The sequence below is a fragment of the Lissotriton helveticus genome, chromosome 5_1 (assembly GCF_964261635.1).
Source record: "Lissotriton helveticus chromosome 5_1, aLisHel1.1, whole genome shotgun sequence".
NCBI lineage: Eukaryota > Metazoa > Chordata > Amphibia > Caudata > Salamandridae > Lissotriton > Lissotriton helveticus.
Window position 1 is genome coordinate 687,789,003 of NC_136065.1, and position 13,650 is coordinate 687,802,652.

A 13,650-nucleotide genomic window follows, 5' to 3' on the forward strand; every position below is an offset into this window, starting at 1 on the left:
GACATACAATGACGAGAAATCCTTCCGAAAAAAGATCAGAGGCCAAAAGGGGATTTCAGGACAGAAAACACGTTTATTTTCGACTGTCCCAGTGGCGGCGAATGCATTTCGGCATGGTTGCCTTCTTCAGCGCCCTGCACTGTGATGAGCCCTTCTCCAATGAACCCAGTCCTGTGTGAAATACCTGCTAGCACCTGAATCCCCTCCCCCGATGCAATCTGCACACCTGTGAATGTTCGTGATGATTTCTTCGAACTGCAAGTCCCAGCAACCACTGTGTCGGCATTGCTGAGTAGGTGACGTGGGGGAGTAGGTGAAAGCAATGGGCCGGTGACACCCCGCAGGTGAGTAGAGATGGGATCGTAGATCAAAAGGAAACCACGGTTCCCGTCCTGAGTCCCCTTAAAACTGCTGCAGCCAGTCCTCACAGGTCCGCAAACGAGCAGCGGCAGTCAAATGGAGACTTCGCGCCCCTTCAAGATGAAATACCTCTGTCTGCCCATTGCCGGCGTGTGGTTCTTGGCGGACTCCGGAAATATCGATCCCTCGATTTCGTAGGCGCTGTAAACAGCGTGGTGCCAGCTTGATTCCGGGTCTCTTTGAGCTGCAGGGCCTTCTGTGCTGCGCCTCTGGCCAGCGCAGAATATATGACGAGAAATCCTTCCGAAAAGAGATCAGAGGCCAAAAGGGGATTTCAGGACAGAAAACATGTTTATTTCCAAGTGTCCCATTGGCGGCGAATGCATTTCGGCATGGTTGCCTTCTTCAGCGCCCTGCACTGTGATGAGCCCTTCTCCAATGAACCCAGTCCTGTGTGAAATACCTGCTAGCACCTGAGTCCCCTCCCCCGATGCAATCTGCACACCTGTGAATGTTCGTGATGATTTCTTCGAACTGCAAGTCCCAGCAACCACTGTGTCGGCATTGCTGAGTAGGTGACGTGGGGGAGTAGGTGAAAGCAATGGGCCGGTGCCAGCCCGCAGGTGAGTAGAGATGGGATCGTAGATCAAAAGGAAACTACGGTTCCCGTCCTGAGACCCCTTAAAACTGCTGAAGCCAGTCCTCACAGGTCCGCAAACGAGCAAGTGCAAGTCTCTGTGGAGAGCCCAATCATCGAACTGGAGTAGACTTTGCTACTTATGCGATGTGTGTTCATACACCCACAGTGATTGCTCCTCAGGTAAAATGTATGCTTTAGGTGCATCATAGTGCATTCTGCCTCGTCTGAGTCTAAGCATTTGAAAAAAAGTCAGGCGGTCTCAAGCTCTCGCCTTACTCTAGGGGCCCCTGTCTGTTGATGAATAGCCTCCATTTCAGAAACTGTGCATTCAAGACTTGGAGGCTTCTCTCGATGCTGACAGTTCTTGGCAGCAGAAGTGGCTATAAACTTCCCTTGTACCACTAGCTTCCAAGTTTCCCATACAGAGACAAGAGGGACCTCCCTGGTATAGTTAGTTTGAAGATAGCAATAATCTTTCAAATCGAGTCGAGCGTATTAGGATTGAAGCAAAGTATCCCGTAAACGTCAATGGGAGTGCTGGGCTGGGGAGTTAGGCAGTCAAAGAGGCAGGGATCGTCACACTAGAAACAGATGGTAGTGGTAGCAGAAGACCGGTCAGCACCTCCGTTGTGTTTGTAATTAATAGATGGCTAATGTAAGAGGTGCAGATATATACAATACACCACTAAAATCACTGAGATTGGAACATATGGATAAATCTCCCAGTGTCAGCCACTTCACGCAAGTGTTGTCACATACAATTAAAATGCTAAAGTAACCCATTTCTAGTTAACATACGAAAAAATAGGAGAGTTTGAAATGAGGAACATTTGGACCAAAGCCATTTGGAAAAACAATCTGAAAATGTACGTTCGTTATATTGACGATCTGTTTATTCTTTGGAGTGACACACGAGAAAATCTTGAACAAGCTTTAAATACCCTAAATGAAGCCAATCAATGCATCCAATTCACCTGGACCATAGACTCCAAAACCATAACATTCTTGGATGTTCAGATTACCTTGCAAGATGACTGTATTACAACTGACATTTACCGCAAGCCTACCGATCGTAACAATTTGTTACATTATACGAGCTTTCACCAAGCATCATTGAAAAAACACCTACCTAAATCTCAACTTCTTAGGGTTAAACGTATTACTTCTGATCCTGATGTGTCCAAAATTAGAATGGAAGAAATGGTTGACCGTTTTAAAGAGAGAGGGTACCCTGAGGATCTACTTAATACCACCAAAAATCAGGGGAATGAACAGGACAGATTGAATTTGTTAAAACAACCAAGAGAGAAAACTGAAAAAGACCGGATGGTCATAGTGTCTAAATATTCTAATGTGAGTCCAATGTTTAAAAACATTATATTAAAACACTGGCCTATGCTTCAGTTAGAAACAGATTTCAAAGAAATGTTCAAGCCAAGACCTTTATTTGCCTATACCAGAGGAAAAAATTTGGGTGAGATCTTAAAACACTCTAAGGAACTTTCTCCCATTTCAAAAGGCACTATACCTTGCAATAATTGTAACAGTTGCCATAATATCATTCCAGGGAATAAGTTGACACATCCTATGAAAGGATATAACATACACTTGAATGTCACAGCCACTTGCGATAAAAACAATCTGATATACCTTCTCAAGTGCCCATGTGGGAAGGTTTACATTGGAAAGACGGAACGCAAACTAAAAACACGTCTTAATGAACATAAGTCCAATATTAGAACCAAGAACCTTAAATCATCAATGGCAACTCACTTTATCGAGATGAATCATAATATATCTCAGCTTAAATTCATGGCCTTGGAAATAATCAAAAAAGCTGAGGGTATAGACAATAATAAAATGCTCTTGCAACGTGAGAATTATTGGATTTACAGAGTGAATCCGATTAAGCCATATGGACTCAATGAACGTATTGAGTTTTCTTGCTATTTGTGACTGATTTCCTACTTTGACTGTTAGCTCATGTTATGAGCTCCCCTGTTCTGAATTTACATACTACCCGTGAATGGTTATGCATTTATGTTTATTTTGTTTTCATCAGTATATTTATTCTGTGTTTTTGGATTTTATGTGAGTTTCCTTCGTTATACATACCGAGCCGATATATTTTTCACTCATTCTTATCGTTTTCCCACACCTAGTCCTCTTTCTTTACTAACGTTTTTTAGTATCACGTGACCCACTAACTCATAGACTCCACTTATGAAGCCCGCGTTACTCCGGCTGGTTTACTCCATAACGAACCACTGAACTTTGTTGACGGTATACTAGAGCGGTCTTCTGACTATCACATTGTAAGTACTTTAACCCTTTTCGCACTGCTACTATATGTGCCGTCATCTTTGTGTTTAACGCTGAGACGCATCAGCTCGACCTTTCCGTTCACTCGTCTTTTTTTTTTTCGAGCACCATGTTTACTTCGTCACTTTTAGCTTTTCACTTTAATATTTCGTTTAACACCACGGACGTATTCGAATAAAGTCACAAACCTCATTCTTATCTATTGGGTAATCATCACCGCAACTAACTACTGCCTTTCACTTGACCCTTTTTATCACTGGGCTACGGTATTTATTTACTATTCTTTATTTACTATTCTTTATTTGTTGGTTACAACGTATATCGTTTTCACTTTAGATGCTCCCCGACGAAGGGCCGTTGCCCGAAATGCATCGGAGCGGGATGTAGCTTGACATGTCTCTGGATTGAATTTTTGTTGAACTTAAAACTTTATTGACAATGGATTAAAGTGAACTTATTTCAACATATTGGAAATAAACGCATGAAAAGCGACATTGTCTAATTTTTGGAATAACTTTGGAGGATTTCACCAGCCTTGAGTGCCTTTAGGGATGTTATCAATTTTCAATTGATTACACTCATTTTGTTCTACAAACCATTCGCCCCTGCGTGGTGGGCGATACCTAAAGAGCACCTATACTTTTTGAACATTTTTTCTTGAACTTATTTTCACCTTGCTAGTGCACAGGTTTACTGCAAATTGGTCTTAATGTAAGAGTGCGCCACCAAAACAGTGTTACTTTTTATAGGAAAATGTCATTTTCCATTTACTCACAATCAAAATTACAATACAGAGCACAGCCCCAAGGTCATTTCAAACGGACTCTGTTGTCAGTTAGATTTAATGATACACCATGGAAAAACAAAAAGGAACAGAGTAATATAGTCCAAAGTATGAATACAAAATTTGATAAGTTCTTGACTCGTTGACACGTAGTTGGAGCATAGGTGCAGACAGCTGACGACGTGTTTCGTCATGTAGATGACTTTTTCAAGCCTGTTGGTAAGAATATACAATAGACCACTAAAATCACTGAGATTGGAACATATGGATAAATCTCCCAGTGTCAACCACTTCACGCAAGTGTTGTCACATACAATTAAAATGCTAAAGTAACCCATTTCTAGTTAACATACGAAAAAATGTGCTTGATAGAGACTTAATCAAACTTGGACCATGTTATAAAATATACCGTATTTTTCGGCGTATAAGACGACTTTTTAACCCCTTAAAATGTTCTGGAAAGTCGGGGTCGTCTTATACGCCGGGTGCCAAATTTGACGGTATGTTTTCATGCGTTTTTACATAGCGCGGACTTCACCCGAAGGTGTCAGACCGCTTCTCAATAGGAAATGGTGCATTACAGGAGGAAAAAGTGACGTGTGCAAGTAGAGGTACGGTATAGGAGGGCACTCAAACACAAGAACTAATGTTACATAGGCGATGGTGGCACTGTGGAAGTATCAAAAGCAAACCCACTGAAAGCGGATCTGAAAGAGGGAAATAAATTACAGTTACGGTACCGGTAATCTGCCAAAAACATCACATTTTCCTTAATGCATCCAGCAGCAGATCCACCCTATTTATTGTTCTCGAGACACAGGGGAAATCATCTGGCTCCACCACAGGCTATGCTAATGAACAGAAGTAATTTCTACCGCAAACCACCATGCATACGAGTAACAAAACTACCGTAATGTGGATAATGGCAAACCACCATGCATATGAGTACGTAACAATACTAATGTGGATAATGGCAATGTACAACACAGGGAAGTGGGGGGCACATCTGTTGAGGACATTCTATGATCCAACATGACAGCATTCACAACATTACATTTTGAATTGATTTTGGATGAAATGCCAAAGAATGGATATCAAGTACCATAAACCAAATATCAGAAAGAACGCTTTGGGTGCAAATCTTATGCACAATTAAATTTGAATCCACGCACTCCACCATGGTATCCAAAATAGGCTACTCTTTAGCTCAAGGAGATTCCTTAGGGAACTCAAACACAAGAACGAACGTTACGTAGGCGATGGTGGACTGTGCACTGCGTTGGAAGTGGGGGTAGTCTTATAAGGCGAGTATAGCACAAAACCTACATTTTATCAAGAAAAGTAGGGGGTCGTCTTATACGCCGGGTCGTCTTATGCGCCGGAAACTACGGTAAAAGAAAATACCCTGAAATTTAGAAGAAGAGAGGGAAGAAACGAAGGAAAAGATGGTGTAGTCTTTGTGCACAAGACCCAGTATGAGAAAATCCATAGTGTACCCCAAAAAATCCTATTATAATTATCCAGAGCAGAGAATATAAAGGGTAAGCTAGAGAAGTTGTAAGCACCAAACACCAGCAGGTTAGAGAAAGAACAGATAGTCTGAGGTAAGAGTTGGATGAATAGATACCTCGAAATGTAACTAATACGATTGCAGGAATAAAAAATGATCCAAAATCCCCTTGCTGTATTGAGTTAAGACAACCCAAGCTTCGAAATTATCCTGAGTACTTTGGATAATATTCCAAGTTCTGACGTTGTCTCTCAAGTGTGAGAGTGACACTACGAGATAAAAAAATAGATAAAACTAAATCTGGCACATACTACCTTGTAACACTCAAATGTATCCAGGAGATCAATTAGCTGTTATGTCATGAGAGTTCAAATGGGTAGTAAGCCTAAGCTAGTCATTTAGGCTGATGAAGCATCAGTTGCTAAAGAATTTAAGTAAAACGTTCCGATAATTGAAACAGCGACCAGATGCAGAATTCCTTGCAGCATGTAAATATGTAAATGTAGTTGAGCTTATATAGCGCACAGCTACCCGCAAAGCAGGTGTCCCGGCGCTTGCTTAGGGAACCCTTCCTGATATTCCCCTGTGAGATAGCAGGGTATCCACAAGGTGAAAGTCAGGCATCCCGCCGCGAGGGGCCGTTGTGGAGATTAAGCAAGCTGTTGCCCAGAGTCGCAGAGTGTGAACCCGTGAGTCGAGGAGGCACCGGGGTGAGAATTATCGAGTCCGTGGAATTTTTAGCCCAAGACCCGCCAGGGCGGGGAATTGAACCCTGGTCCAGGACCGCTCTCAGATTCCGGGTCTGCTGCCTCTAACCCCTGAGCCACACTTCTCCACCCCTGAGCCACACTTCTCCACATGGATGGAAATATACCTTATAAAAAGACCCACAGTAAGCACATTGCATGTAATGCGCATAGATATAGGTTTGGAGAAAACTGTCTAAAACTGCATCATAAACAGGACTGCTACTTAGAGCCCATATCACAGAGAAAACAATATTCTCAATAAGAGCCCCTCTTAACTTATTTAAGCTTGGGACCTTATTGCTCGTTGTAATAAACAAGACTATAATCCTAGGAATATGTTACAAAAGTCTTGTGTCGATAATGGAATGGCTTTAACAACAATATCTCAATCGGATTCAGTAAAGGGGGCGAGTGTATATATATATATATATATATATATATGTAAAAAACATTACGAGAACGCGGAAAAAAGGGAGAGAGACTTTGGATTTCGGTTTTTAGAAAGTGCACGTAGCATCATATTTTTAAGAACACATTTCATACAGACCAGTTAAAGCAGCACTGTAGGCATAAAATGCGGTGGCAACCCAAGGGGGCTTTGTGCACTGAGTGTTTAGTGAAGCAAAGAGTGACAGCGCGAGTGACAAGTGGGTGAATACAGCAAAGGACGCAAGGTGACAGTGTGACAAAAACACATGGCGTATCATCAACCTTGGTTCTCGAAACAAATAATCATCACTCATTGATTGAGGACGACTCATTGCCTTTGTATATATTGTGTTTAAATTCCATGTTAATTGACCCCACAGGGTCGGAATGAGCAGTGCCAGCAGACCCACAGGGGTTACTGAACTTGCATGGTCTTGTGGCTGGGGTATGACGGGTGCTGCATGGGCCTCCACCAGGACCTGTAGCAGCACCTGCGCAACCGTTTCCCACAGGGAGTGGGAATAACGGACCAATAGACATGCAGTGTTAACCGACTGCGATGCAAGGCTGGTGGAAGAAAATACTATCCAGCCTCTTGAATTCCATGTCCGGAGGTGCAGAAGGGAACACGCCTTGTGATGTAGATGATTGGACTACCGAGCTCTGGGGGTTAGGTGGTTGGTGAGGACATTAGGGTCGCCCAGTGCATGATGAGAGAGATTGTCCTATTCACAGGAGCCCCTGTACTGGGCTTGGGCCAGGTTCCTAGAAGGACATCAGTCAAGACCCGATTGAGTGGCAGGAGGGGTTCCAAGGAGGAGGCACCAGCTGCAAAACCTTCATTAAGATGTTCATCTGTAACCAGAGGGAGCTGAAGTCCAGGACCTCAGCGCGCTTCGAATTCTTGTGCTTTTTGTGTTTGTTAGCAGGACGATGAAGACTCAGGGCTCCCGGAGCGGTGCCTCTTATACATTCGTAAAATGACTGGTATGTATTCAATGTGTTATTCCTATTGAAATTTAAATAATTATTAATTAATAAAAAAGCCCAGTAAGTTATTTACCATACGGATATTTTAAGACAAATATGGATTCCAAGTGCAGTGGCATTTTCTTCAGTGTAATGATTTTTATCTTCAAAGCTGTGGAGATGTAAATAGACAGGCTGCAGAAGGTTGCCCATGATTTTGACGTTTAAACTGCTAGCATATGAAAGTGCAGGTATCCTGGCAGTAGGAGTGGATCCAATCGCCAGGTTTTCTGCAAGCAGCAGCAGGAAATGTCCCTTCGGTATCCACATTAAGGTTTAATTTATCACTAATGGTACTGGGTGGTTTGTAACAAACGCAAGGGTGTTAGAAGATACCTGGTCAGTTCGAAAGACCCACTTTTCTCTTTATCTCAATTCATTATTGTCCCCGTTTCCTTGTAGGTAAATCAATACAAACAAAGATGATTAAAATTAACCCTGGGCGAAGCACTACGCTACGCTCGCGTAGTTTGCGAAGTTTGCGCAACTTTGCACAACGCGAGCTGCACCTAGCACAGTGCGAACACGCGTAGCGTAGTGCAGCGGCCATTTTTTGCTTGTTCGCGGTCCTCAACGTCATGTTCGCGACCGTGAGCAAGCAAAATGACATCCCGGCGAGACTCTCAACGCTGGGAGGTCAGGTTTCTCATTGCGAGTGGTCGTGCATGCTCGCGACCGCTCGCGATGAGAAACTACCAGTTTGCGTTGAGAAAGCTGCCGCTCGAGTAAAAATCTACTCGAGCGGCAGAAAACTACAGCTCGCACTGTGCAAGATGCCGTTTTCAATGATTGCACAGTGCCGGATGCTTGTTCGCACTGTGCAATCATTGAAAATGCATCTTGCACAGTGCGAACATGCTACTACGCAGCTCGCGTAGTGCTACGTGAAGTTTACGTAGTGCGAAGTGCACTTCGCGTAGCTTTGCGTAGCGCTACTTCGCGAACTACGCCCACCCCTAATTAAAATACTCTTTCATGTATTACGCCAACAAAGAGCAGCAATGAAACTCTTAATGAGGCTACTGCATAAAAAACAGACCTGACCGAATCTTCACTGTATAGACTGCTCAAAGCATTAAAGTGTTTTTCCGGGAATACCAACATTAAAACCATTTTTGCTAAAAGATCTTGTGATTAAATAGGATGCATATGAATGGCTGCCCGCAGTAAAGCCCAGACTTATCTTTATTAAGCATAAATTTAAGTTATGGTGTTGAAATGAATGCAAATAGAGCACAGTTAAATTTCCAAACCCACTATAAGGCACAGTAGGACCAAAAAAAGTGTACTCTGACATTGGACAGTGCCCAGTCTTTAAAACAAGCATTTACAATGCAACGGTCTCGGCATTGCAAAAGTTAGAGCTATTAGCATTGTAAATGAACGCGAGTTTAAGGTCTTGACATTGTAAATGACAAGGTCTTTTATTTATGTTTTAAAAACCAAAACATAAATAAAAGTCATTGTCATTTACAATGCCAATAGCTCAAAGTCGCGTAATGTGTATGGCAAACTACAGTAGCCTCCTGACGAGTGCCTTTTCACTTAATTTTTTTCAACTGAAAGCCCTGGCATTTTTATTTTTTTACAAATTAAGCACGGGTGGTGTCCGTGTCTGCATGGCAGTGGTGGTGTCCGTGTGTGCATGGGAGTAGTGGTGTCCGTGTGTGCATGGCAGTGGTGGTGTCCGTGTGTGCACGGCAGTGGTGGTGTCCGTGTGTGCACGGCAGTGGTGGTGTCCGTGTGTGCATGGGAGTGGTGGTGTCTGTGTGTGCATGGCAGTGGTGGTGTCTGTGTGTGCATGGCAGTGGTTTGACCGCCGTGTCTTAGTTGCGCAGCTGTTTGTTATTGTGCCACTGCTAAATCCGCCGTTTTCCGAGGCCTGTGATTAGTAATGGCAGATCCTGCCAGCACAGGGGGCCCCGGTGGGATTCCACGGGGTCTGTGCATTAAGTATATTTAACTTTGTGGTGTGCTGAAAGGCAGCGCGCTGTAGACAGAGGGCTGCAGCTTTGTGAAGAATGTGGTGTACTGTGGTTCACAAGAAGCTGCAGTTCTCTGTCAGTTTTCACACCATTAAAAGTACTGCTCTTTCCATAACGTTGTGTTACTTCAGACAACAATAGCGTGCGTCTATGGGTTGCACAATTCACCGTGTGTCTAGTGCCGACATTACTAACATGCAGACAGACGACCTAAAAAAAAAAAAAAAACTAGTGCGCAAAGATGAAGTAACCTATCCATGCTGCAAGGTGCTGCCCTTCTAAACATAAAAATGTCTGGGAGAATAGAGGGTCCACATCGGGCTACAAACCTTGCTCTGCTGACTATAGCTATGTATATGTTTGTTAACTCACAACTGACACGATTCTATTGTATTACTTGACTCAGAGTTCTCTTTGTGATAAAAATCAATAAAAATCAGTTTATCACAAAAAAGTAAGGCACGGGCCTTCACGATACAGTGGAATTGGCAATAGGAATAAAGAAATCGTTTTACGATATGCTACCGCTTTCAGGGTGTGAAATCTGCAGCCATCAAATACTGTTGCAACAAGGAGGAGTTAACAGCTGAAGAGGGAGAGGCTGAAGGTGGGAGGGCGGGTGAGAGAAGAGGCAGCCAGCTTGTTCGTGAACAGCGCCGCACGCCCCTCTGCAGACTCCCCCTGAATTCTAGAGAGGCGCGCGACGCGATCCTGTCTGCCCTGCGATGCTGTGGAGACAAGACCTGGTCGCGTGCACAACGTTATCCTATGGGGAAACGCTGCGCGCGGCCAGGTCTTGTCTCACTGCGGCGTCTCAGACTGCTGAGACGCCGACAATAGTTCTCGGCGACAACGCGCTTTCATCGCGTTACTAGCCGAGCCCTAAAAAGGACAGGTATTCAGCCTGTAGGTAAACTACGATTTTCCAAACCTCCTCATAGAATTTTATTATGTTGTGAGCAATGATTCAAACGCTTTTACCAGTGATCTGGTACCAGGATGCTACCAAGGAAATTTTGGTTTTAGGACGTGCTATCAGTTACTAAACAAAACAAGCATTTGCAATGCAATAGGTCTCGCATTTGCGAGAATTTGAGCTACTTTTATTGTAAATAACATTGCCTTTTATTTATGTTTTGGTTTTTGAACCATAAATAAAAGCCATTGTCATTAACAATGCCAATAGATCAAACTCGCGTAAATGCGAGGCCTATTGCATTGTAAATGCTTGTATTATATTGTTCCGAGTTGAGGGTCCTGGTGAAATCGGTGCTGATTGGGCACACCTGTCACCCCCGGACCCCTATAACACGCCCCTGAGGCCGGGCCCCGTTTGCATCTAGAAGGATGAGTCACCGCGGAGGAGTGAGTTGGTGGTGCGGCCTTATTTGCCTGCACGAGGCTGACGCGCCTCTTATAGGTGTAACTTGCGTTACAAGGTTAATTGTTGTCATGATTACATTTTAATCGATCTTGTAGGCAGCGGCAGCAAATCTTAGGCCTGTGGGGCTTGAAATCAGAATAGCTCATTGGGGTAAGAAGAGGTTCGGTTTCCTCATTTCTAAAATAGTTTAATTGTCGTCGGCAAATGTCTCCCCCCCCCCCCCCAAATGTTTTTTTTGTTTTTTCCCAAGTTTACTGTTTTAGTTTCATGCAAGTAAACTGCAAATGCGCTTCTAACTATGGGATTTAAGGTTTGAATGTTCCTGTTGGATGTCTAGCACAGTATATGCTGCGCAAATTTACACACTATGCATTCTGGGAAACGTAGTTTTTCATGGCAGCTACCATTTCCACATTGAACGAGAAAGTGTTTTGGAGCCTGCCGTGTTTGAGCATTTATATAGCTGTCAAATATACACTGTGTAGGGCAGTGGCCTTCAAAAGTCTTAATGTCGTGCCCCTCTTCCCTCCACCCACACGCGCACCCGTGTTAAAATGAATAAATACATCGGGCATCTCTATATTATACAATTCTGTTAAATTGGCAATTGCTTAAGGGGTCTAAATGTATTTAAACATTGCAGTTCATTTGTTACCCCTTTTACACATACTCCGAGTCCGGATAGAAATGGCAGAAGTTCGTGATGGCCCATTACATAGCGCCACTCACTTTTTGTTGTCATTTAAAACCAGAGCCTGGCACCCCCTCTGGGATCACTTAAGGCCCCCGGGGGCTCGCCCCTCGGTTTGCAGACCTCTGGTGGAGGGAATGGGGCTGGTTAGAAGGGTGTTTTTGAACCTGTGTGGAAAGTGATTTCGTATCGTGCATGACGACCAGAGGTCTCCTCATCAGAAGCTTGTGTAGTTGAATGAAAGCCCTGCACGTGGGATTTGTATCTGGCCCCCCCTCCTCTCCCGTAAAGCCAGATAGACCCCGGCAAGGAGGAAGAGAACATTGTCTACAGGTTGTTTAATGCGATACAGAAACGCTCATAAGATGTACAAACGTGGCGAAATTCTGATCCGCATCCAGGAGACATGCTTTAGTAAATTAATAGGGATGTTAAAGGGGCAAGAGGAAATCTCAGTAGTTATGTTAAAAATATGTTGCCCAAGAAAAACTAAACTGGCAGCCAGGCAATTGAGTAAATCATATTGGAGTCCCATTTCCTGTCGGTGACAGATGTACATAAAATCAGGACAAGTGACCTGGTTAAAATAATAAACAAGCACGGAATAGAAACCTGTGGTGCGCGCGCACCACAGAGGAGCCGACGTGGGAATCGAAACCAGTGGTGCGCGTGCACCAGAGGAGCGGGGGCAAGGGAGCGCGAAGACACGCCGAGACGAGGTAGGGGATGTGTGTGTGTGTAAGCGCCAGGGGTTCTGTGTGTATGTGTGTGTGTGTGTGTGTGTGTGTGTGCGCGCACAGCGGCGGGGGGGGGGAGGAGGTTCTCTGTGTGTGTGTGTGTGCGTGTGTGTTTGCGCGGCGGCGGGGGGGTCTCTATGTGTGTGCGTGCGTGCGTGTGTGTGTGTGTATGCTCGGCGGGGGGGTTCTGTATGTGTGTGTGTGAGTGTGTGTATGCGCAGCGGGGGGGGTCTGTATGTGTGTTGTGCATGTGTTGTGAAGAGCCTGCCGGAATCGGAGCGCGTGTTCACGCGCGCGACCTGATCTGATTGCGGCAGGCTCCGTGCGCATGCCAGTCTCTTGTCTCCAAGTCTCGCTACTCCTTGAAAGCTGACACGATCGCAATAGTCTCGCTTTGCGACAGCAGGCGCGATACCTAAACATGCACCCTACTCAAGCAAAGGAAAAACGTCAGAAGGAATTGACTGTAGCATTTTCAAGCACTGGTCTTTCCCCAACCCCATAACAATCGAGAACAAAGGTATTTTCAAATATCCTGTATACTTTAGTTGTAGTTCACAGATGGAGGTTGCATCAAAGTTCAACTATTTATTTAGATCATGTTCATTAGTTTCGCTTTCTCACTTGCAGCCTGATTGAACCTGGATGGACTTGGTGCACTTCCACACTCCGAGAGCAGCCCATTAAGCACAATTTAACTGATAAAAGACTGTCATGAAGTAAATTTGTTCAGGTGGGAACAAACTGAAAATCTCCTTGTTCTTTCATTTATGAGGAGCACGGGCAGGACTTGGGAGAAGAGATGTCTCAAAGTGATTTTTAGACTGATAGGTGGGGCCATCTGTAAAGAGTAATTGGAAAAAGCACACATTTATTTAAAGTAAGTGAGTGTTTTTTCTTTATTGTTTTTTTTACCCAGAGGCGACTGCCACCAGGTAGCTATAGTTAGGTCAGCTGTCCCATAGGAAAAGCGTTTTTCTCGTTCTAATAACTTTGGCCCCATTTGACGAATCTCCATGATACTTTCAAA

At 44.1% G+C, this 13,650-nt stretch overlaps 1 protein-coding gene across 2 annotated transcripts in view; it reads right to left on the bottom strand.

The window, feature by feature from the left end:
- MICU1 (mitochondrial calcium uptake 1) overlaps positions 1–13,650 on the bottom strand; it is a 627,696-nt gene that overhangs the window by 158,771 nt on the left and 455,275 nt on the right. The window lies entirely within an intron of this gene.